This window comes from Colletes latitarsis, unplaced genomic scaffold, assembly GCF_051014445.1.
Source record: "Colletes latitarsis isolate SP2378_abdomen unplaced genomic scaffold, iyColLati1 scaffold0007, whole genome shotgun sequence".
In the NCBI taxonomy this organism is placed as follows: domain Eukaryota; kingdom Metazoa; phylum Arthropoda; class Insecta; order Hymenoptera; family Colletidae; genus Colletes; species Colletes latitarsis.
In genome coordinates, this window is record NW_027488367.1 from 23,965,923 (window position 1) to 23,990,780 (window position 24,858).

Below are 24,858 nucleotides of genomic sequence, written 5' to 3' on the forward strand. Positions count from 1 at the left end.
TTTCTGGTTTGGATCAGGTAGTAATGTGGTACCACACTGAAACAGTCAATTAAACCTGGTCACGAACAATGTTTTAGAGGATAACTCGTGCTAGGTCTAGGTTAGGCCTGGGATTTGCCCTCATCAGACCCATACTTTCGCATTCATCACATACTTGTTCAACATATCCTGGGTTATTTCTGGTTTGGATCAGGTAGTAATGTGGTACCACACTGAAACAGTCGACTAATCCTGGTCTCGAACAATATGTTAGAGGATAACTCATGCTAGGTCTAGGTTAGGCCTGGGATTTGCCCTCATCAGACCCATACTTTCGCATTCATCACATACTTGTTGAACAGGTCCTGGGTTATTTCTGGTTTGGATCACGTAGTAAAGTGGTACCACACTGAAACTGTCGCTTAATCCTGGTCTGGAACAATGTTTTAGAGGATAACTCATGCTAGGTCTAGGTTAGGCCTGGGATTTGCCCTCATCAGACCCATACTTTCGCATTCATCACATACTTGTTCAACAGATCCTGGGTTATTTCTGGTTTGGATCAGGTAGTAATGTGGTACCACACTGAAACAGTCAATTAAACCTGGTCACGAACAATGTTTTAGAGGATAACTCATGCTAGGTCTAAGTTAGGCCTGGGATTTGCCCTCATCAGACCCATACTTTCGCATTCATCACATACTTGTTCAACAGATCCTGGGTTATTTCTGGTTTGGATCAGGTAGTAATGTGGTACCACACAGAGACAGACGAGTAAACCTGGTTTCGATCAATATTGTAGAGGATAACTCATGTTTGGCCTAGGTTAGGCCTGGGATTTGCCTCCATCAGACCCATACTTTCGCATTCATCACATACTTGTTGAACAGGTCCTGGGTTACTTCTGGTTTGGATCACGTAGTAAAGTGGTACCACACTGAAACAGTCGCTTAATCCTGGTCTCGAACAATGTTTTAGAGGATAACTCATGCTAGGTCTAGGTTAGGCCTGGGATTTGCCCTCATCAGACCCATACTTTCGCATTCATCACATACTTGTTCAACAGATCCTGGGTTATTTCTGGTTTGGATCAGGTAGTAATGTGGTACCACACTGAAACAGTCAATTAAACCTGGTCACGATCAACATTTTAGAGGATAACGCCGGTTAGGACCCGGTTAGGTGTGGGATTTGCCCTCATCAGGCTCATACTTTCGCATATTTCTCATACTTGATAGCAAGATCCGTTGCTTTTTCTGGATTGGATCACATAGTGATGTAGTACCACACTGAATCAGTCAATTATACCTGGTCTCGATCTATATTTTAGAGGATAACGCATGTTAGGTCTGGGTTCGGTCCAGGATTTGCCCGCATCAGGCTTATACTTTCGCATATCTCTCATACTTGTTGGCCAGCTCTTGGGTTTTTTCTGGTTTGGATCACGTAGTAAAGTGGTACCACACTGAAACAGTCGCTTAATCCTGGTCTCGAACAATGTTTTAGAGGATAACTCATGCTAGGTCTAGGTTAGGCCTGGGATTTGCCCCCATCAGACCCATACTTTCGCATTCATCACATACTTGTTCAACAGATCCTGGGTTATTTCTGGTTTGGATCAGGTAGTAATGTGGTACCACACCGAAACAGTCAATTAAACCTGGTCACGAACAATGTTTTAGAGGATAACTCATGCTAGGTCTATGTTAGGCCTGGGATTTGCCCTCATCAGACCCATACTTTCGCATTCATCACATACTTGTTCAACAGATCCTGGGTTATTTCTGGTTTGGATCAGGTAGTAATGTGGTACCACACTGAAACAGTCAATTAAACCTGGTCACGAACAATGTTTTAGAGGATAACTCATGCTAGGTCTAGGTTAGGCCTGGGATTTGCCCTCATCAGACCCATACTTTCGCATTCATCACATACTTGTTCAACAGATCCTGGGTTATTTCTGGTTTGGATCAGGTAGTAATGTGGTACCACACTGAAACAGTCGACTAATCCTGGTCTCGAACAATATGTTAGAGGATAATTCATGCTAGGTCTAGGTTAGGCCTGGGATTTGCCCTCATCAGACCCATACTTTCGCATTCATCACATACTTGTTGAACAGGTACTGGGTTATTTCTGGTTTGGATCACGTAGTAAAGTGGTACCACACTGAAACTGTCGCTTAATCCTGGTCTCGAACAATGTTTTAGAGGATAACTCATGCTAGGTCTAAGTTAGGCCTGGGATTTGCCCTCATCAGACCCATACTTTCGCATTCATCACATACTTGTTCAACAGATCCTGGGTTATTTCTGTCTTGGATCAGGTAGTAATGTGGTACCACACAGAGACAGACGATTAAACCTGGTTTCGATCAATATTGTAGAGGATAACTCATGTTTGGCCTAGGTTAGGCCTGGGATTTGCCCCCATCAGACCCATACTTTCGCATTCATCACATACTTGTTGAACAGGACCTGGGTTTTTTCTGGTTTGGATCACGTAGTAAAGTGGTACCACACTGAAACAGTCGCTTAATCCTGGTCTCGAACAATGTTTTAGAGGATAACTCATGCTAGGTCTAGGTTAGGCCTGGGATTTGCCCCCATCAGACCCATACTTTCGCATTCATCACATACTTGTTCAACAGATCCTGGGTTATTTCTGTTTTGGATCAGGTACTAATGTGGTACCACACTGAAACAGTCAATTAAACCTGGTCACGAACAATGTTTTAGAGGATAACTCATGCTAGGTCTAGGTTAGGCCTGGGATTTGCCCTCATCAGACCCATACTTTCGCATTCATCACATACTTGTTCAACAGATCCTGGGTTATTTCTGGTTTGGATCAGGTAGTAATGTGGTACCACACTGAAACAGTCGACTAATCCTGGTCTCGAACAATATGTTAGAGGATAACTCATGCTAGGTCTAGGTTAGGCCTGGGATTTGCCCTCATCAGACCCATACTTTCGCATTCATCACATACTTTTTGAACAGGTCCTGGGTTATTTCTGGTTTGGATCACGTAGTAAAGTGGTACCACACTGCAACAGTCCATTAAACCTGGTCTTGATAAATATTTTAGAGGATAACGCATGTTAGGTCTGGGATAGGTCTGGGATTTGCCCTCATCAGACTCATACTTTCGCACACTTCACATACTCGTTGAACAGATCCTGGGTTATTTTCTGGTTTGGATCACATAGTAATGTGGTACCACACTGAAACAGTCGATTAAACCAGGTTTCGATCAATATTTCTGAGGATAACGCATGTTAGGTCTACGTTAGGCCTGGGATTTTCACTCATCAGACTCATACATTCGCATTCTTCACATACTTGTTGAACGGATCCTGGGTTTTTTCTGGTTTGGCTCACGTAGTAATGTGGGACCACACTGAAGCAATCAATTATACCTGGTCTTGATAAATATTTTAGAGGATAACGCATGTTAGGTCTGGGTTAGGTCTAGGATTTGCCCTCGTCAGGCACATACTTTCGCATATTTCTCATACTTCATGGCTAGATCCTGGGCTATTTCTGGATTGGATCTCGTAGTAATGTGGTACCACACTAAAACAGTCGATTAAACCACGTTTCTATCAATATTTTTGAGGATAACGCAAGTTAGGTCTGGGATAGGTCTGGGATTTGCCCTCATCAGGCTCATACTTTCGCGTTTTTCACATACTTGTTGAACAGATCCTGGGTTTTTTCCGGTTTGGGTCACGTAGTAGTGTGGTACCACACTGAAACAGTCGATTAAACCTGGTTTCGATCAATATTTTTGAGGATAACGCATGTTAGGTCTAGGTTTGGTCTGGGATTTGCTCTCATCAGGCTCATTCTTTCGCATATTTCTCATACTTGATGGCTAGATCCTGGGCTTTTTCTGGATTGCATCACGTAGTAATGTGGGACCACACTGAAACAATCAATTAAACCTGGTTTTGATAAATATTTTAGAGGACAACGCATGTTAGGTCTGGGTTAGGTCTAGGATTTGCCCTCATCAGGCTCATACTTTCGCATATTTCTCATACTTCATGGCTAGATCCTGGGCTGTTTCTGGATTGCATCACGTAGTAATGAAGTACAACACTGAAACAGTCAACTAAACCTGGTTTCCATCAATATCTGAGAGGACAACGCAAGTTAGGTCTGGGATAGGTCTGGGATTTGCCCTCATCAGGCTCATACTTTCGCGTTTCTCACATACTTGTTGAACTGATCCTGGGTTTTTTCTGGTTTGGATCACGTAGCAATGTGGTACCACACTGAAACAGTCGATTAAACCTGGTTTCGATCAATATTTTAGAGGATAACGCAAGTTTGGTCTGGGATAGGTCTGGGATTTGCCCTCATCAGGCTCTTACTTTCGCGTTTTTCACATACTTGTTGAACAGATCCTGGGTTTTTTCTGGTTTGGATCACGTAGTAATGTGGGACCACACTGAAACAATCAATTAAACCTGGTCATGATAAATATTTTAGAGAATAATTCATGTTAGGTCTAGGTTAGGTCTGGGATTTGCTCTCATCAGGCTCATTCTTTCGCATATCTCTCATACTTGATGGCTAGATCCTGGGCTTTTTCTGGATTGCATCACGTAGTAATGAAGTACAACACTGAAACAGTCAATTAAACCTGGTTTCCATCAATATCTTTGAGGACAACGCAAGTTAGGTCTGGGAGAGGTCTGGGATTTGCCCTCATCAGGATCATACTTTCGCGTTTTTCACATACTTGTTGAACAGATCCTGGGTTTTTTCTGGTTTGGATCACTTAGTAGTGTGGTACCACACTGAAACAATCAATTAAACCTGGTCATGATAAATATTTTAGAGAATAATTCATGTTAGGTCTAGGGTAGGTCTGGGATTTGCTCTCATCAGACTCATACTTTCGCATTCTTCACATACTTTTTGAACGGATCCTGGGTTTTTTCTGGTTTGGATCACGTAGTAATGTGGGACCACACTGAAACAGTCAATTAAAACTGGTTTCGATCAATATTTTAGAGGATAACGCAAGTTTGGTCTGGGATAGGTCAAGGATTTGCCCTCATCAGGCTCATTCTTTCGCATATTTCTCATACTTGATGGCTAGATCCTGGGCTTTTTCTGGATTGCATCACGTAGTAATGAAGTACAACACTGAAACAGTCAATTAAATCTGGTTTCCATCAATATTTTAGAGGACAACGCATGTTGGGCCTTGGTTAGACCTGGGATTTGCCCTCATTAGGGTCATACTTCCGCAGTTTTAACATACATGTTGACCTGATCGAGGGTTTTTTCTGCTTTGGATCACGTAGTAAAGTGGTACCACACTGAAACAGTCCATTAAACCAGGTTTGGAGCAATATTTTAGAGGATAGCGCATGTTAGGTCTAGGTTAGGCCTGGGATTTTTACTCATCAGACTCATACTTTCGCACACTTCACATACTCGTTGAACAGATCCTGGGTTATTTTCTGGTTTGGATCACATAGTAATGTGGTACCACACTGAAACAGTCGATTAAACCAGGTTTCGATCAATATTTTAGAGAATAATTCATGTTAGGTCTAGGTTAGGTCTGGCCTTTGCTCTTATCAGGCTCATTCTTTCGCATATTTCTCATACTTGATGGCTAGATCCTGCGCTTTTTCTGGATTGCATCACGTAGTAATGAAGTACAACACTGAAACAGTCGATTAAACCTGGTTTCCATCAATATCTTAGAGGACAACGCAAGTTAGGTCTTGGATAGGTCTGGGATTTGCCCTCATCAGGCTCATACTTTCGCGTTTTTCACATACTTGTTGAACAGATCCTGGGTTATTTTCTGGTTTGGATCACATAGTAATGTGGTACCACACTGAAACAGACGATTAAACCAGGTTTCGATGAATATTTTTGAGGATAACGCATGTTAGGTCTAGGTTAGGCCGGGGTTTTTCACTCATCACACTCATACTTTCGCATTCTTCACATACCTGTTGAACGGATCCTGGGTTTTTACTAGTTTGGATCACGTAGTAATGAAGTGCAACACTGAAACAGTCAATTAAACCTGGTTTCCGTCAATATTTTAGAGGACAACGCATGTTAGGTCTAGGTTAGGCCTGGGATTTGCCCACATCAGGGTCATACTTTCGCAGTTTTAACATATATGTTGAACGATCGAGGGTTTTTTCTGCTTTGGATCACGCAGTAAAGTGGTACCACACTGAAACAGTCCATTAAACCTGGCTTGGATCAATATTTTAGAGGATAACGCATGTTAGGTCTAGGTTAGCCCTGGGATTTTCACTCATCAGACTCATAATTTAGCATTCTTCACATACTTGTTGAACAGATACAGGGTTTTTTCTGGTTTGGTTCACGTAGTAATGTGGTACCACACTGAAACATTCAATTAAACCTGGTCTTGATAAATATTTTAGAGGATAACGCATGTTAGGTTTGGGTTAGGTATTGGATTTGCCCTCATCAGGCTCATACTTTCGCATATTTCTCATACTTCATGGCTAGACCCTGGGCTGTTTCTGGATTGTATCACGTAGTAATGTGGTACCACGCTGAAACAGTCAATTAAACCTGATTTCGATCAATATTTTAGAGGATAAAGCAAGTTAGGTCTGGGATAGGTCTGGGATTCGCCCTCATCAGGCTCATACTTTCGCATATTTCTCATACTTGATGGCTAGATCCTGGGTTTTTTCCGGTTTGGGTCACGTAGTAGTGTGGTACCACACTGAAACAGTCGATTAAACCTGGTTTCGAACAATATTTTTTAGGATAACGCATGTTAGGTCTAGGTTAGGCCGGGGATTTTCACTCAACAGACCCATACTTTCGCATTCTTCACATACTTGTTGAACGGATCCTGGGTTTTTACTGGTTAGGATCACGTAGTAATGTGGTACCACACTGAAACATTCAATTAAACCTGGTGTTGATAAATATTTTAGAGGATAACGCATGTTAGCTCTGGGATAGGTCTGGGATTTGCCCTCATCAGACTCATACTTTCGCACACTTCACATACTCGTTGAACAGATCCTGGGTTATTTTCTGGTTTGGATCACATAGTAATGTGGTACCACACTGAAACAGACGATTAAACCAGGTTTCGATCAATATTTTTGAGGATAACGCATGTTAGGTCTAGGTTAGGCCGGGGTTTTTCACACATCAGACTCATACTTTCGCGTTTTTCACATACTTGTTGAACAGATCCTGGGTTTTTTCTGGTTTGGTTCACGTAGTAGTGTGGTACCACACTGAAACAGTCCACTAAACCTGGTTTGGATCAATATTTTAGAGGATAACGCATGTTAGGTCTAGGTTAGGTCTGTGATTTTCACTCATCAGACTCATACTTTCGCATTCTTCACATACTTGTTGAACGGATCCTGGGCTGTTTCTGGATTGTATCACGTAGTAATGTGGTACCACGCTGAAACAGTCGATTAAACCTGGTTTCGAACAATATTTTGTAGGATAACGCATGTTAGGTCTAGGTTAGGCCGGGGATTTTCACTCATCAGACTCATACTTTCGCATTCTTTACATACGTGTTGAACGGATCCTGGGTTTTTACTGGTTTGGATCACGTAGTAATGAAGTGCAACACTGAAACAGTCAATTAAACCTGGTTTCCATCAATATCTTAGCGGACAACGCAAGTTAGGTCTTGGATAGGTCTGGGATTTGCCATCATCAGGCTCATACTTTCGCGTTTTTCACATACTTGTTGAACAGATCCTGGGTTTTTTCTGGTTTGGATCACGTAGTAGTGTGGTACCACACTGAAACAGTCCACTAAACCTGGTTTGGATCAATATTTTTGAGGATAACGCATGTTAGGTCTAGGTTAGGTCTGTGATTTTCACTCATCAGACTCATACTTTCGCATTCTTCACATACTTGTTGAACGGATCCTGGGTTTTTTCTCGTTTGGATCACGTAGTAATATGGTACCACACTGAAACATTCAATTAAACCTGGTCTTGATAAATATTTTAGAGGATAACGCATGTTAGGTCTGGGATCGGTCTGGGATTTGCCCTCATCAGGCTCATACTTTCGCGTTTTTCACATTGTTTAAATATCGCGTGAGTCCGAGACGGAGAAACTCGGCCGCGATGCCCGTATCTATATTGAATTCGCGGAATTCTAGATGGTTGTGCTGACGTGGAAATTTTCCATCGTTCAGTTTTGTATACCGCGGCTATTTACGTGTTTTTTCCAGTTAGCTTCACGGGAATTCTCGAGTTTTGAGAGAAATTCTAGGAATTGTGTTGCTAGCGATGAGAAAGAGAGAGAAACGAGATCTATCGAAGAAAGGTCGATAGACGAAACGCGGCAGCGCCGCGCCGTGGCCACGCAGCGAGGAGCCGCCCGGGGCCCAGCAGCGCGATGCGTCGCTAACCAGTACTGCGCCTGCGCGACGGAGCCAGCCGGGGCCGTGGCTGCTTGCAGATCGTCACGCTTCAGTACTGTGCCGTCGGTGATCCAGAGCAGACCTATTTACGATCTCGCTCCGGTTTTCAATCGAAGCTCAGAAGAGTGTGAGCTAAGCTCGCTCTTAAATAGAAACAGCAAGTGGACAGCGTAATAATTTAGTGGAAAATCTCGTCATCGTGACTTGAGATTTTCCCAGAGATAGGACAATCTGCATGTTGTTGTAGCGATCGCACGGCACGCCGGGTGTGAAGCGATCGTAGACGCAGGAGTGTGATTGAACGTTGCCGGTCGTGGATGCGACTGCGACGTTGGAGACTCGGTGTCGATCGCCTTGAGTCTTCTTCCAATTATCCGGTTAGAGCTACTGGAAGGCTGATACTGATATACTAGTATCGCCTGGTGGTAGTTCACCGTTTGTAGAAGTCGTAGGAAACCCACTGAAGCCACCCGTCCTGTGTACCGTAGAGAGTACACCGACCGGTGGGGTGGAAAGTTTCACCGACCAGTCTGGAGCTATACGGCGTAGGAGCAACCGGAAGGTAGATATTCAGGAAGGATATCACCTCGTGGTGCTCTCCGTGCATCGGGCTTCGGAGAACCCGTTCCAATATACCGTCGTGAGGGGACAATAAGTAGAGCCTAAGCGTACGGTGGAGCAAAGGGTTCGAAGAGCCTTCCTCCCACCTCTACACCTACTACCAGCTGTGAGTCGACCACACTGGGCTGTAAAAGTAGGGTGGATAGGTTAGCAGGGGAATTTCGTCCTAATCTGGCGAGCCGCAGGCCAGTTTCTCGAACTAAAGGAGCCGCCGTCGAGGCCGCTACGGCTGGCTGTCGGGCATTCCTGGCTGAAAGGAATCGCTGGCTAGGCAGCTGCGTAGGCAGGCCGCAGGTCCCTCCTGAGGAGCAGCTGACGAGGGAGCCGAACCAGGACAAGACGTCCTCTAGCGTAGGTGGTGTCCAGACGCCACTCGCACGGTGAGCGTGCTCGCGGGATATAGCCTCTTGGAGCCTTACAACCTCCATTTGGTTTCCCGTCCGTGGCATTGCGAGAGCGAACCCGGTAGATAGGAGGAGATCTTCATCTACCCGGTTGTGCACGTCGGTGAGATCGTAAGAAACGAATCTCATCGACCAGAAAGAATATACAGTCCACTGGTTAGAGCGCTAAATTGCCAGGCAGCTCTCCCCTCAAAACACACTAGACTGTCGCTGGAGCGCGAGATAAGCAGCTGACGCGCGCGTTAACGTGTAAGCTGTCCGCAAAATATTCACACTTTGCTGTACAATTGTGTTACAGAAGGCCTCCACCAAGGTAAATGAATTAGGAGAAAGCAAAGAGGAGACCGGCCGGAAAAGTGAGCCGTGTTTTCCGCAATTTTTGTTTTCCTTTTTATTTATTTTGACATTTTTAGTTTTGTAATACATTATATTTTGTAAAATAAATTTAACTTTTTTTGTAAAAGTTGTAACTGTTTCTCTACCTGTCTGATCCCTCATCCGGACCCACGTTAAAGTCCCTTAGTACTTTAACATTTGGTCCTTCGAGCCGGATACGTGGTAGAAAAGACAGTAGAGAGTTACAATTACGTTTACGTAAGTTGTTACTTATGGGGCGAATTTCGAGTCGATTTTCAATCCTCGAACAACACAATCACCATGGCATTGTCCAGAGAGGCCGGTCGTAGCGAAATCGAAATCGATTTCGATGACCTGACCTCCCGATTTGAAGCGATGTCACGGTCGATTGCTAATTTAGAGAAACGCGGTCGAGCTCAATACAATGAGATACTTCTCAAGTCGAAGCTCGACTCTGTATCCGAACAGTACAAGGAAGCTGTTGATCAGTATTTGGCTGTTCGGAGGAAATATCCACCTGCGAAGTGCGAATTAAGCAACTTCGTGATCAAGGGTGGACTTGAAGCATGGGAGACGATGTTCATGGAGTTCCAGGCGTACGTTGCCGCGGAGCTGACCAAACTCGCCGAGGATCAGAAAACCTCGGTGTCGTCCGTCAGCCAGCACGATGTTGCCATTGAACTCCCGAAGCAACGTCTCCATAGATTTGGCGGGGATCCTCGTAAATGGAACCATTTTGAGGATCTGTTCACCGCTAGTGTGATAGAGAACCCCAGGCTTTCAGATGTGCATCGACTGCAGTATCTGAACGCCTGTGTGGAAGATCAGGCACTGGCGGCGATCGCACACCTGGAAATTACCGAGGGTAATTTCGAGGTAGCGTGGCGAACCCTGAAAGAGCAATTCGGGCTGCCACGTATTGTGATCGCCAACCTAATTGATCAGTTGACCAAAATGAAGACGATTAAGAAGGATGACCTGACTAGCTTACAACAGGTCACCATCGTCTTCAAACAGGCTTTCGCTGTTTTTGAAAAGCAGGGCACTTACCGAGAGCAGCGAGATTGGCTGCTGGCCCATGCGATCAAAAGCAAGCTTGAAGGGTCTCTCAACTTAGAGTGGGAAATGTCCCAGAAGCTCTCCACAAAATTCCCTTCGTTTAACGAGTTAGTGGAATTTCTGGAGGTGCATGCTCGAGCCATCACCATGGTGAACGGAGGACAGAGCAAAGCTGAGAAAAATATCCCACCGAAATCCAAGGTGCGGAGTCACAACGCCGTGATGGAAAGCCATCAAGATTCAGGCGAGAATTGCAAGTTTTGCGAGCTCAAGCACGGAATAGTACACTGTCGTGCTTTTCTGCGCTTGAGGCCTTACCATCGCTTGCAATATGTGAAAGATAATAGGTGGTGCGTGAATTGCATCTCGTCCGGCCATGAGGCTGGGCTTTGTCAATCCGGGCAGGTATGCTATAAATGCAAGGGTAGACACCATACCCTGTTGCATTTGGAGACGTCGGGACGCGAAATCGAACGTCGGAAAACGACGACAGCGATTTCGGGAGAAAGACGTGAGCAAAAGCGGCCTGCAGGCCCAGCGCGCCGGCCATACCAAGCCGAGCGTACGAAAAGCAACGCGCCGCCACCCGCTGCAACACCTCAGGCCGGTACGTCGCATTGTACCGCGACTGGTGCCGACACGCCGAGGTCTGTGCTGCTCGCAACGGCGAAAGTGCGGGTGTATGGGGACAACGGTGCGTCGCGTATCGTACGCGCACTGGTGGACCAAGGGTCAGAGTCGTCTTTTGTCTCCGCAAATTTGACGAATGATCTCAAATTTAAGCGGAGAAAAACTCCAGCCACTGTAACGGGCTTGGGGGGCGGCACTACCCAAAAGATAAGACATAGTGTCGAATTGCGTCTGGGAGCGGTGCAAGGTGACGAACCGACGATGCAGACGAGAGCGTATGTCGTGCATAAGATCACGAATTACGCCTCGCCGTCGACAAGCGTGCTCGAATATGACGCGCTGAGTCACCTGCCGCTCGCAGACCCCGACCCTGCTATCGGTCAAGCGATTGAGGTGCTGATCGGAGCAGACTTGTACGCTCAAGTTATTCGACCTGGTTTTCGTCGAGTAAGTCGTACGGGCCCAATTGCCCAGGAAACCGCATTCGGCTGGATCGTATCCGGTCCGATAAGAGCAGCGGGAAAAATGGGCAAAACCATAAGAACGTTGCACTGCAGCATCCTCGAATCGCTGGATACTGCGATTCGAAGGTTTTGGGAAGTCGAAGAAATTCCTTCGGCCTCGGTACGCACGCAGGCAGAAGAGGAATGCGAAGCGTACTTCCGAAACACCGTCGCACGAGATGCGACAGGACGATTCGTTGTCCGATTACCTCTCGCCCACCCGAGACCGGATGCAGTACTGGGAGATTCCTTCCGTATTGCTCTCTCCGCTCTCACGAGGCTGAGGAAAAAATTGGATGTTGACCAGAATCTCGTGCGAGAATACAGTGAGTTTCTCGCGGAATATGAAGACCTGGGTCATATGACTCGAATCGAGACCATTGACACAACCAGGCTCTACATTCCGCATCGAGCGGTCATACGAGATGAAAGTGCAACGACTCGTTTGAGAGTCGTTTTCAATGCAACCAGCCGAACTACGGGTGGTAGTTCGCTGAACGACCTTCTGCACGTAGGTCCGAAACTACAGAACGACATCACGTCAGTTTTGACACGATGGCGTTTGTATGAATACGTGTTGGTGGCAGACATTGAGAAAATGTTTCGACAGATTCTCGTCGCCCCACAGGATCGCCGCTATCAGTGCATCCTATGGCGTGCACCCGGTATCGAACAGCTTAGTGCATTCGAGTTAAACACCGTAACTTACGGGACGGCGTGCGCGCCGTATTTGTCCATGAGAACTCTGCTCGAGTTAAAAAATCAGGACGGTCATAAGTATCCCCTGGCCGCTCCGATACTCGAGAAGGACGTTTATGTAGACGATGTATTTATGGGAGCATCCGACACATCCTTATTAGAGCAAATTCGTATTCAAGTTTGCGAGCTCTTACAAGGAGGAGGATTCAATCTGCGAAAATGGGCAGGAAATTCGCCTCAAGTATTGCGCAATATCCCCCAGAGAGTACACTCCCACGCCGTTGACCTCACCTTGTTCGACGATTCCGAATTAAAGGTGCTCGGTTTACGGTGGATACCGTCAGGTGATTATTTTTATTTCAATCTGCAACGGTTTCAGCCGTCTGCAGTGCCGATGACCAAAAGAAATTTGTTCTCGGAAATAGCCAAGTTGTTCGATCCACTCGGCTGGTTATCACCAGTCCTGATTCGTGCGAAGATTTTGATGCAGTCCCAATGGCTGGAGAAAATCCAGTGGGACGATCAAATCTCCGCGAATACGCTAAAGACGTGGAACACGTTTTGCGTGGATTGGGGCAGCTTGAAGAAATTGAAGATCCCTAGATGGATTCATTACGGAGCAGACACAATTTCCGTGGAAATCCATGGATTCTGTGACGCTTCGCTCGCTGCCTACTCAGCAGTTACTTATTTACGAGTGACCGCGATGAACAATGTCATTTCCACGACATTGATAATGGCGAAAACGCGAGTAGCACCAATTAAAACGCAGTCGATTCCTGTTCTGGAATTGAATGGCGCGGTATTGCTCGCCGAGCTTATAGTGCACGTGGAAAGGTCACTTTCGTTGAAAGTCGATCGAATAATCTGTTGGACAGATTCCACGATTACACTAGCTTGGTTGAGAAAGCATGCCTCCACATGGAAGGTTTTAATAGCCAACCGTGTGTCGAAAGTCCAGACACTTCTTCCCAAGGCTGAATGGAGGCACGTTCCCACACGATCCAATCCCGCGGATTTAAATTCGCGAGGAGTGGACGCAGCGGAACTTCTTCAATCAAAATTGTGGATTTCTGGACCATCTTGGCTTAAACAATCGGAGGATTGTTGGCCAAAATCACCTTCGGCAGTTGAGACCGAAGAAGGTAAGCGCACAGTGCATGCCCATGTAACCACTCCGAAAACGGAATGGGAATTTGTATTCCGGTTTTCGAACTGGCATAAACTACTTCGCGTAACCGCTTACTGTCTCCGACTGAGGAGACCGCTGCACGGTGAACGCAGACTGTATGCTGATAAGCATGTGGAAGCGGCTGAGATGCAGCTTGCAACCGAACGAGTTGCTCGCTATCTACAGCGTACACACTTTGCAAAAGAGTACCGGTGTTTAAAAGAACGCCGGGAAATTCCGTTAAAATCCCCGCTGAAAAGTTTAAACCCTTTTCTCGACGACAAAGATGTTTTGAGAGTCGGGGGAAGACTGGTGAATGCCGTATTAACATGGGAAACAAAGCACCCCATAATCCTGCCGAGACATCACGTATCTACGTTGATTATAAGGCAGTGCCACGTGGACACGTTGCATGGGGGCTTGCAATTAACCATGTATACCGTAAGGCAAAAATTTTGGATCCTTGGCTGCCGAAACGCGGCACGAACGATCATCCACGAATGCATGCGATGCGTGAGATGGAGGGCAAAAACCTCCACGCAAATCATGCAGGATTTGATTCCGGAGCGTTGCTGCGAGGCGAGAGTTTTTTCAAACTGCGGAATAGATTACGCGGGACCCTTTCGAGTCCGTGATTCCGCCGGTCGAGGAAAAACAGCCCATAAGGCATACATTGCAGTTTTCGTCTGCTACGCGACAAAAGCTGTTCATATAGAACTCGTCCACGATTATACGACGAGTGCTTTTCTGGCCGCACTGGATCGGTTTATAGCACGAAGGGGGGTTCCGTCCTGTATTTTCAGTGACAACGGAACTAACTTTGTCGGTGCCGATCGAGAATTACGCGAAAATTTCAAGGCAGTGTATGATACACCAGAAATGCGTAGTAAATGCGGTCAGAAAGGAATAAGGTGGAAATTCAACCCACCGAGTGCACCTCATTTTGGAGGCATGCAGGAGGCCGGGGTGAAATCGGTGAAATATCACCTAAAACGCACGCTGGGCGAATTCACTCCTACCAGCGAGGAAATGCAGACTCTACTCTGCAAGATCGAGGCGAGTTTAAACTCTCGGCCGATCGCTGCTATGAGTGATAGTCCAGATGATTATGCCCCGCTAACACCGGGCCATTTTCTAGTCGGCGGTCCATTAAATGCACTTCCGACAAAGTCCGTGGAAACTGAGCATACCTCACGTCTTACACGTTGGAGGGCGATTCAGAAGTTTCACGAACAAATCTGGAAACATTGGTCGCGTGATTATCTCACGCAACTTCAAAACCGGTATAAATGGCGTACTGTCCAAGAACAACTAAAAATCAACGATCTGGTTTTAGTGCAGAATCCTCTGCTTCCCCCTAATCAATGGGATATGGGACGAATAGAAGAGGTTTATTCGGGACAGGATGGGCACGCGCGTGTTGTTAAAATACGCACGGCGAAATCTGCTTTTACACGACCAATTACTCGGTTGTGTAAATTGCCTGTGGATTTTTCCACGGTAGCGACAAATGGCAACGTCGCTGTCGAGGAAACATAGGAAATACAGCATCAATCGGGCAAGGATATTGTACGGTGAGGTACCACCGCGTCCTTAGCAACCAGGATTCACGTCTATCTATCCGCCGTTGCTACGGCCAGATCTGAGGTACGGGTTGCCTAGCAACGCAAACAACTCGACTGAATCTGCGCTCCGAACGGAGCCATCTTGCCATTAGTCAACTTCTAGCCACGATGAGCGACACGAGCAACGAAGAGGGCACAATTTTGATCTCAGGAGATCCTGAGATCGATCTTCGGTTCGACCGAATCATGCGAATCGGAGAGGAGGCCGGTACACCAGCTAGACAGCAGGAACCGGTGCTCAATCTCGACCAGGAGGTCGAAGTTACCCTCGGCCTGGACAGGGTACGGGTACCCGCCAGGGTAATGGAGGAGGGCGGAAGGCACCAGGTGGAGTTACCCGGAGGTAAATACATCCTCCGGTGGGCCCCTGGAGGACGACTCCTCCATAGCTCTTGGAAGCCAGACAAGCCGGTGAGACCAGTCCAAGACCCAACTGCTGCGGGTTCAGCCGCTGCACCGGCCACATCGGCAGCTGCCATGCCGCCGAAGGAGACAGCCGCGGCAGTCGGCCCTGCCAGACCTGCTCCACGGCACAAGAAGAGAAAGCGTAAGGCAGCCACACCGGAAGCTCCTTACCCCTGCCAAGCGGGGACGAGCCGAGGGGAAATGCCCGGTACTTCCGGATCGCGGCCAACACAGCCACCCGGTCCACGCCGAGCGAGGAGGCGTCCGTGGCGCCAACCAGGAACGCTCGAAACCGTGGAGGCAACGACGCGAGCATTGGCGGATCAGATGCTCATGACCACAATGCGGTTCCTGAGTGGAGCCGCCCCGGGACAATCGTAAGTACTTTTAATTATTATAAAAATTTGAAATTTTTTGGAATTAAAAGTGCGCGCCTCTCTTTCTCGGTTCGCATAAAATCATTGCCGTACGGGTCAGCCGCGTCCTCTTAGTGTTGCACAATTCGTGCAAGGGGGGCGGTATGTTTAAATATCGCGTGAGTCCGAGACGGAGAAACTCGGCCGCGATGCCCGTATCTATATTGAATTCGCGGAATTCTAGATGGTTGTGCTGACGTGGAAATTTTCCATCGTTCAGTTTTGTATACCGCGGCTATTTACGTGTTTTTTCCAGTTAGCTTCACGGGAATTCTTGAGTTTTGAGAGAAATTCTAGGAATTGTGTTGCTAGCGATGAGAAAGAGAGAGAAACGAGATCTATCGAAGAAAGGTCGATAGACGAAACGCGGCAGCGCCGCGCCGTGGCCACGCAGCGAGGAGCCGCCCGGGGCCCAGCAGCGCGATGCGTCGCTAACCAGTACTGCGCCTGCGCGACGGAGCCAGCCGGGGCCGTGGCTGCTTGCAGATCGTCACGCTTCAGTACTGAGCCGTCGGTGATCCAGAGCAGACCTATTTACGATCTCGCTCCGGTTTTCAATCGAAGCTCAGAAGAGTGTGAGCTAAGCTCGCTCTTAAATAGAAACAGCAAGTGGACAGCGTAATAATTTAGTGGAAAATCTCGTCATCGTGACTTGAGATTTTCCCAGAGATAGGACAATCTGCCTGTTGTTGTAGCGATCGCACGGCACGCCGGGTGTGAAGCGATCGTAGACGCAGGAGTGTGATTGAACGTTGCCGGTCGTGGATGCGACTGCGACGTTGGAGACTCGGTGTCGATCGCCTTGAGTCTTCTTCCAATTATCCGGTTAGAGCTACTGGAAGGCTGATACTGATATACTAGTATCGCCTGGTGGTAGTTCACCGTTTGTAGAAGTCGTAGGAAACCCACTGAAGCCACCCGTCCTGTGTACCGTAGAGAGTACACCGACCGGTGGGGTGGAAAGTTTCACCGACCAGTCTGGAGCTATACGGCGTAGGAGCAACCGGAAGGTAGATATTCAGGAAGGATATCACCTCGTGGTGCTCTCCGTGCATCGGGCTTCGGAGAACCCGTTCCAATATACCGTCGTGAGGGGACAATAAGTAGAGCCTAAGCGTACGGTGGAGCAAAGGGTTCGAAGAGCCTTCCTCCCACCTCTACACCTACTACCAGCTGTGAGTCGACCACACTGGGCTGTAAAAGTAGGGTGGATAGGTTAGCAGGGGAATTTCGTCCTAATCTGGCGAGCCGCAGGCCAGTTCCTCGAACTAAAGGAGCCGCCGTCGAGGCCGCTACGGCTGGCTGTCGGGCATTCCTGGCTGAAAGGAATCGCTGGCTAGGCAGCTGCGTAGGCAGGCCGCAGGTCCCTCCTGAGGAGCAGCTGACGAGGGAGCCGAACCAGGACAAGACGTCCTCTAGCGTAGGTGGTGTCCAGACGCCACTCGCACGGTGAGCGTGCTCGCGGGATATAGCCTCTTGGAGCCTTACAACCTCCATTTGGTTTCCCGTCCGTGGCATTGCGAGAGCGAACCCGGTAGATAGGAGGAGATCTTCATCTACCCGGTTGTGCACGTCGGTGAGATCGTAAGAAACGAATCTCATCGACCAGAAAGAATATACAGTCCACTGGTTAGAGCGCTAAATTGCCAGGCAGCTCTCCCCTCAAAACACACTAGACTGTCGCTGGAGCGCGAGATAAGCAGCTGACGCGCGCGTTAACGTGTAAGCTGTCCGCAAAATATTCACACTTTGCTGTACAATTGTGTTACAGAAGGCCTCCACCAAGGTAAATGAATTAGGAGAAAGCAAAGAGGAGACCGGCCGGAAAAGTGAGCCGTGTTTTCCGCAATTTTTGTTTTCCTTTTTATTTATTTTGACATTTTTACTTTTGTAATACATTATATTTTGTAAAATAAATTTAACTTTTTTTGTAAAAGTTGTAACTGTTTCTCTACCTGTCTGATCCCTCATCCGGACCCACGTTAAAGTCCCTTAGTACTTTAACACACATACTTGTTGAACAGATCCTGGGTTTTTTCTGGTTTGGATCACGTAGTAGTGTGGTACCACACTGAAACAATCAATTAAACCTGGTCATGATAAATATTTTAGAGAATAATTCATGTTAGGTCTAGGTTAGGTCTGGGATTTGCTCTCATCAGACTCATACTTTCGCATTCCTCACATACTTTTTGAACGGATCCTGGGTTTTTTCTGGTTTGGATCACGTAGTAATGTGGGACCACACTGAAACAGTCAATGAAAACTGGTTTCGATCAATATTTTAGAGGATAACGCAAGTTAGGTCTGGGATAGGTCTGGAAATTCGCCCTCATCAGGCTCATACTTTCGCGTTTTTCACATACTTGTTGAACTGATCCTGGGTTTTTTCTGGTTTGGATCACGTAGCAATGTGGTACCACACTGAAACAGTCGATTAAACCTGGTTTCGATCAATATTTTAGAGGATAACGCAAGTTTGGTCTGGGATAGGTCTGGGATTTGCCCTCATCAGGCTCATACTTTCGCATATCTCTCATACTTGATGGCTAGATCCTGGGCTTTTTCTGGATTGCATCACGTAGTAATGAAGTACAACACTGAAACAGTCAATTAAACCTGGTTTCCATCAATATCTTTGAGGACAACGCAAGTTAGGTCTGGGAGAGGTCTGGGATTTGCTCTCATCGGGCTCATACTTTCGCGTTTTTCACATACTTGTTGAACAGATCCTGGGTTTCTTCTGGTTTGGATCACGTAGTAATGTGGGACCACACTGAAACAATCAATTAAACCTGGTCATGATAAATATTTTAGAGAATAATTCATGTTAGGTCTAGGTTAGGTCTGGGATTTGCTCTCATCAGGCTCATTCTTTCGCATATCTCTCATACTTGATGGCTAGATCCTGGGCTTTTTCTGGATTGCATCACGTAGTAATGAAGTACAACACTGAAACAGTCAATTAAACCTGGTTTCCATCAATATCTTTGAGGACAACGCAAGTTAGGTCTGGGAGAGGTCTGGGATTTGCTCTCATCGGGCTCATACTTTCGCGTTTTTCACATACTTGTTGAACAGATCCTGGGTTTCTTCTGGTTTGGATCACGTAGTAATGTGGGACCACACTGAAACAATCAATTAAACCTGGTATTGATAAATATTTTAGAGGATAACGCATTTTAGGTCTGGGATAGGTCTGGGATTTGCCCTCATTAGACTCATACTTTCGCACACTTCACATACTCGTTGAACAGATCCTGGGTTATTTTCTGGTTTGGATCACATAGTAATGTGGTACCACACTGAAACAGTCGATTAAACCAGGTTTCGATCAATAATTTTGAGGATAACGCATGTTAGGTCTAGGTTAGGCCGGGGTTTTTCACTCATCAGACTCATACTTTCGCATTCTTCACATACTTGTTGAACGGATCCTGGGTTTTTACTGGTTTGGATCACGTAGTAATGTGGTACCACGCTGAAACAGTCAATTAAAACTGGTTTCGATCAATATTTTAGAGGATAACGCAAGTTTGGTCTGGGATAGGTCTAGAATTTGCCCTCATCAGGCTCATTCTTTCGCATATTTCTCATACTTGATGGCTAGATCCTGGGCTTTTCCTGGATTGCATCACGTAGTAATGAAGTACAACACTGAAACAGTCAATTAAACCTGGTTTCCATCAATATTTTAGAGGACAACGCATGTTAGGTCTAGGTTAGGCCTCGGATTTGCCCTCATCAGGGTCATACTTCCGCAGTTTTAACATACATGTTGACCTGATCGAGGGTTTTTTCTGCTTTGGATCACGTAGTAAAGTGGTACCACACTGAAACAGTCCATTAAACCAGGTTTGGAGCAATATTTTAGAGGATAACGCATGTTAGGTCTAGGTTAGGCCTGGGATTTTTACTCATCAGACTCATACTTTCGCACACTTCACATACTCGTTGAACAGATCCTGGGTTATTTTCTGGTTTGGATCACATAGTAATGTGGTACCACACTGAAACAGTCGATTAAACCAGGTTTCGATCAATATTTTAGAGAATAATTCATGTTAGGTCTGGGATAGGTCTGGGATTTGCCCTCATCAGACTCATACTTTCGCGTTTTTCACATACTTGTTGAACAGATCCTGGGTTTTTTCCGGTTTGGGTCACGTAGTAGTGTGGTACCACACTGAAACAGTCGATTAAACCTGGTTTCGATCAATATTTTTGAGGATAACGCATGTTAGGTCTAGGTTTGGTCTGGGATTTGCTCTCATCAGGCTCATTCTTTCGCATATTTCTCATACTTGATGGCTAGATCCTGGGCTTTTTCGGGATTGCTTCACGTAGTAATGTGGGACCACACTGAAACAATCAATTAAACCTGGTTTTGATAAATATTTTAGAGGACAACGCATGTTAGGTCTGGGTTAGGTCTAGGATTTGCCCTCATCAGGCTCATACTTTCGCATATTTCTCATACTTCATGGCTAGATCCTGGGCTGTTTCTGGATTGCATCACGTAGTAATGAAGTACAACACTGAAACAGTCAATTAAACCTGGTTTCCATCAATATCTTAGAGGACAGCGCAAGTTAGGTCTGGGATAGGTCTGGGATTTGCCCTCATCAGGCTCATACTTTCGCGTTTTTCACATACTTGTTGAAGAGATCCTGGGTTTTTTCTGGTTTGGATCACGTAGTAGTGTGTTACCACACTGAAACAATCAATTAAACCTGGTCATGATAAATATTTTAGAGAATAATTCATGTTAGGTCTAGGTTAGGTCTGAGATTTGCTCTCATCAGACTCATACTTTCGCATTCTTCACATACATTTTGAACGGATCCTGGGTTTTTTCTGGTTTGGATCACGTAGTAATGTGGGACCACACTGAAACAATCAATTAAACCTGGTATTGATAATTATTTTAGAGGATGACGCATGTTAGGTCTGGGATAGGTCTGGGATTTGCCCTCATCAGACTCATACTTTCGCACACTTCACATACTCGTTGAACAGATCCTGGGTTATTTTCTGGTTTGTATCACGTAGTAAAGTGGTACCACACTGAAACATTCCATTAAACCTGGTTTGGATCAATATTTTAGAGAATAATTCATGTTATGTTTAGGTAAGGTCTGCGATTTGCTCTCATCAGGCTCATTCTTTCGCATATTTCTCATACTTGATGGCTAGATCCTGGGCTTTTTCTGGATAGCATCACGTAGTAATGTGGTACCACACTGAAACAGTCGATTAAACCAGGTTCCGATCAGTACTTTTGAGGATAACGCATGTTAGGCCTAGGCTTGGCCTGGGATCTGCCCTCATCAGGTTCATATTTTCGCGTTCTTCACATACTTGTTGATCGGATCCTGGGTTTTTTCTGGTTTGGAACACGTAGTAATGTGGGACCACACTGAAACAATCAATTAAACCTGGTCATGATAACTATTTTAGAGGATAACGCATGTTAGGTTTGGGTTAGGTCTAGGATTTGCCCTCATCAGGCTCATACTTTCGCATATTTCTCATACTTCATGGCTAGATCCTGGGCTGTTTCTGGATTGTATCACGTAGTAATGTGGTACCACGCTGAAACAGTCAATTAAGCCTGATTTCGATCAATATTTTAGAGGATAACGCAAGTTAGGTCTGGGATAGGTCTGGGATTCGCCCACATCAGGCTCATACTTTCGCATATTTCTCATACTTCGTGGCTAGATCCTGGGCTTTTTCTGGATTGCATCACGTAGTAATGAAGTACAACACTGAAACAGTCAATTAAACCTGGTTTCCATCAATATCTTAGAGGACAACGCAAGTTAGGTCTGGGATAGGTCTGGGATTTGCCCTCATCAGGCTCATACTTTCGCGTTTTTCACATACTTGTTGAACAGATCCTGGGTTTTTTCCGGTTTGGATCACGTAGTAATGTGGGACCACACTGAAACAATCAATTAAACCTGGTCATGATAAATATTTTAGAGGATAACGCATGTTAGGTCTGGGTTAGGTCTAGGATTTGCCCTCGTCAGACTCATACTTTCGCATATTTCTCATACTTCATGGCTAGATCCTGGGCTATTTCTGGATTGGATCACGTAGTAATGTGGTACCACACTGAAACAGTCAATTAAACCTGGTTTCGATCAATATTTTAGAGGATAACGCAAGTTAGGTCTGGGATAGGTCTGGGATTTGCCCTCATCAGGCTCATACTTTCGCGTTTTTCACATACTTGTTGAACATATCCTGGGTTTTTTCTGGTTTGTGTCACGTAGTACTGTGATACCACACTGAAACAGTCGATTAAACCAGGTTTCGATCAATATTTTTGAGGATAACGCATGTTAGGTCTAGGTTAGGCCTGGGATTTTCACTCATCAGACACATACTTTCGCATTCTTCACATACTTGTTTAACGGATCCTGGGTTTTTTCTGGTTTGGATCACGTGGTAATATGGGACCACACTGAAGCAGTCAATTACACCTGGTTTCGATCAATGTTTTGGAGAATATTTCATCTTAGGTCTAGGTTAGGTCTGGGATTTGCTCTCATCAGGCTCATTCTTTCGCATATTTCTCATACTTGATGGCTAGATCCTGGGCTTTTTCTGGATTGCATCACGTAGTAATGAAGTACAACACTGAGACTGTAAATTAAACCTGGTTTCCATCAATATTTTAGGGGACAACGCATGTCAGGTCTAGGTTAGGCCTGGGATTTGCCCTATTCAGGGTCATACTTTCGCAGTTTTAACATACATGTTGGCCTGATCGAGGGTTATTTCTGCTTTGGATCGCGTAGTGAAGTGGCACCACACTGAAGCAGTCCATTAAACCTGGTTTGGATCAATATTTTAGAGGATAACGCATGTTAGGTTTGGGTTAGGTCTAGGATTTGCCCTCATCAGGCTCATACTTTCGCATATTTCTCATACTTCATGACTAGATCCTGGGCTGTTTCTGGATTGTATCACGTAGTGATGTGGTACCACGCTGAAACAGTCAATTAAAACTGGTTTCGATCAATATTTTAGAGGATAACGCAAGTTAGGTCTGGGATAGGTCTGGGATTCGCCCTCATCAGGCTCATACTTTCGCGTTTTTCACATACTTGTTGAACTGATCCTGGGTTTTTTCTGGTTTGGATCACGTAGCAATGTGGTACCACACTGAAACAGTCGATTAAACCTGGTTTCGATCAATATTTTAGAGGATAACGCAAGTTTGGTCTGGGATAGGTCTGGGATTTGCCCTCATCAGGCTCATACTTTCGCGTTTTTCACATACTTGTTGAACAGATCCTGGGTTTTTTCTGGTTTGGATCACGTAGTAATGTGGGACCACACTGAAACAATCAATTAAACCTGGTCATGACAAATATTTTAGAGAATAATTCATGTTAGGTCTAGGTTAGGTCTGGGATTTGCTCTCATCAGGCTCATTCTTTCGCATATCTCTCATACTTGATGGCTAGATCCTGGGCTTTTTCTGGATTGCATCACGTAGTAATGAAGTACAACACTGAAACAGTCAATTAAACCTGGTTTCCATCAATATCTTGGAGGACAACGCAAGTTAGGTCAGGGAGAGGTCTGGGATTTGCTCTCATCGGGCTCATACTTTCGCGTTTTGCACATACTTTTTGAACGGATCCTGGGTATTTTCTGGCTTGGATCACGTAGTAATGTGGGATCACACTGAAACAATCAATTAAACCTGGTATTGATAAATATTTTAGAGGATAACGCATTTTAGGTCTGGGATAGGTCTGGGATTTGCCCTCATCAGACTCATACTTTCGCACACTTCACATACTCGTTGAACAGATCCTGGGTTATTTTCTGGTTTGGATCACATAGTAATGTGGTACCACACTGAAACAGTCGATTAAACCAGGTTTCGATCAATATTTCTGAGGATAACGCATGTTAGGTCTAGGTTAGGCCGGGGTTTTTCACTCATCAGACTCATACTTTCGCATTCTTCACATACTTTTTGAACGGATCCTGGGTTTTTACTGGTTTGGATCACGTAGTAATGTGGTACCACGCTGAAACAGTCAATTAAAACTGGTTTCGATCAATATTTTAGAGGATAACGCAAGTTTGGTCTGGGATAGGTCTGGGATTTGTCCTCATCAGGCTCATACTTTCGCGTTTTTCACATACTTGTTGAACAGATCCTGGGTTTTTTCTGGTTTGGATCACGTAGTAAAGTGGGACCACACTGAAACAATCAATTAAACCTGGTATTGATAAATATTTTAGAGGATAACGCATGTTAGGTCTGGGTTAGGTCTAGGATTTGCCCTCATCAGGCTCATTCTTTCGCGTATTTCTCATACTTGATGGCTAGATCCTGGACTTTTTCTGGATTGCATCACGTAGTAATGAAGTACAACACTGAAACAGTCAATTAAACCTGGTTTCCGTCAATATTTTAGAGGACAACGCATGTTAGGTCTAGGTTAGGCCTGGGATTTGCCCTCATCAGGGTCATACTTCCGCAGTTTTAACATACATGTTGACCTGATCGAGGGT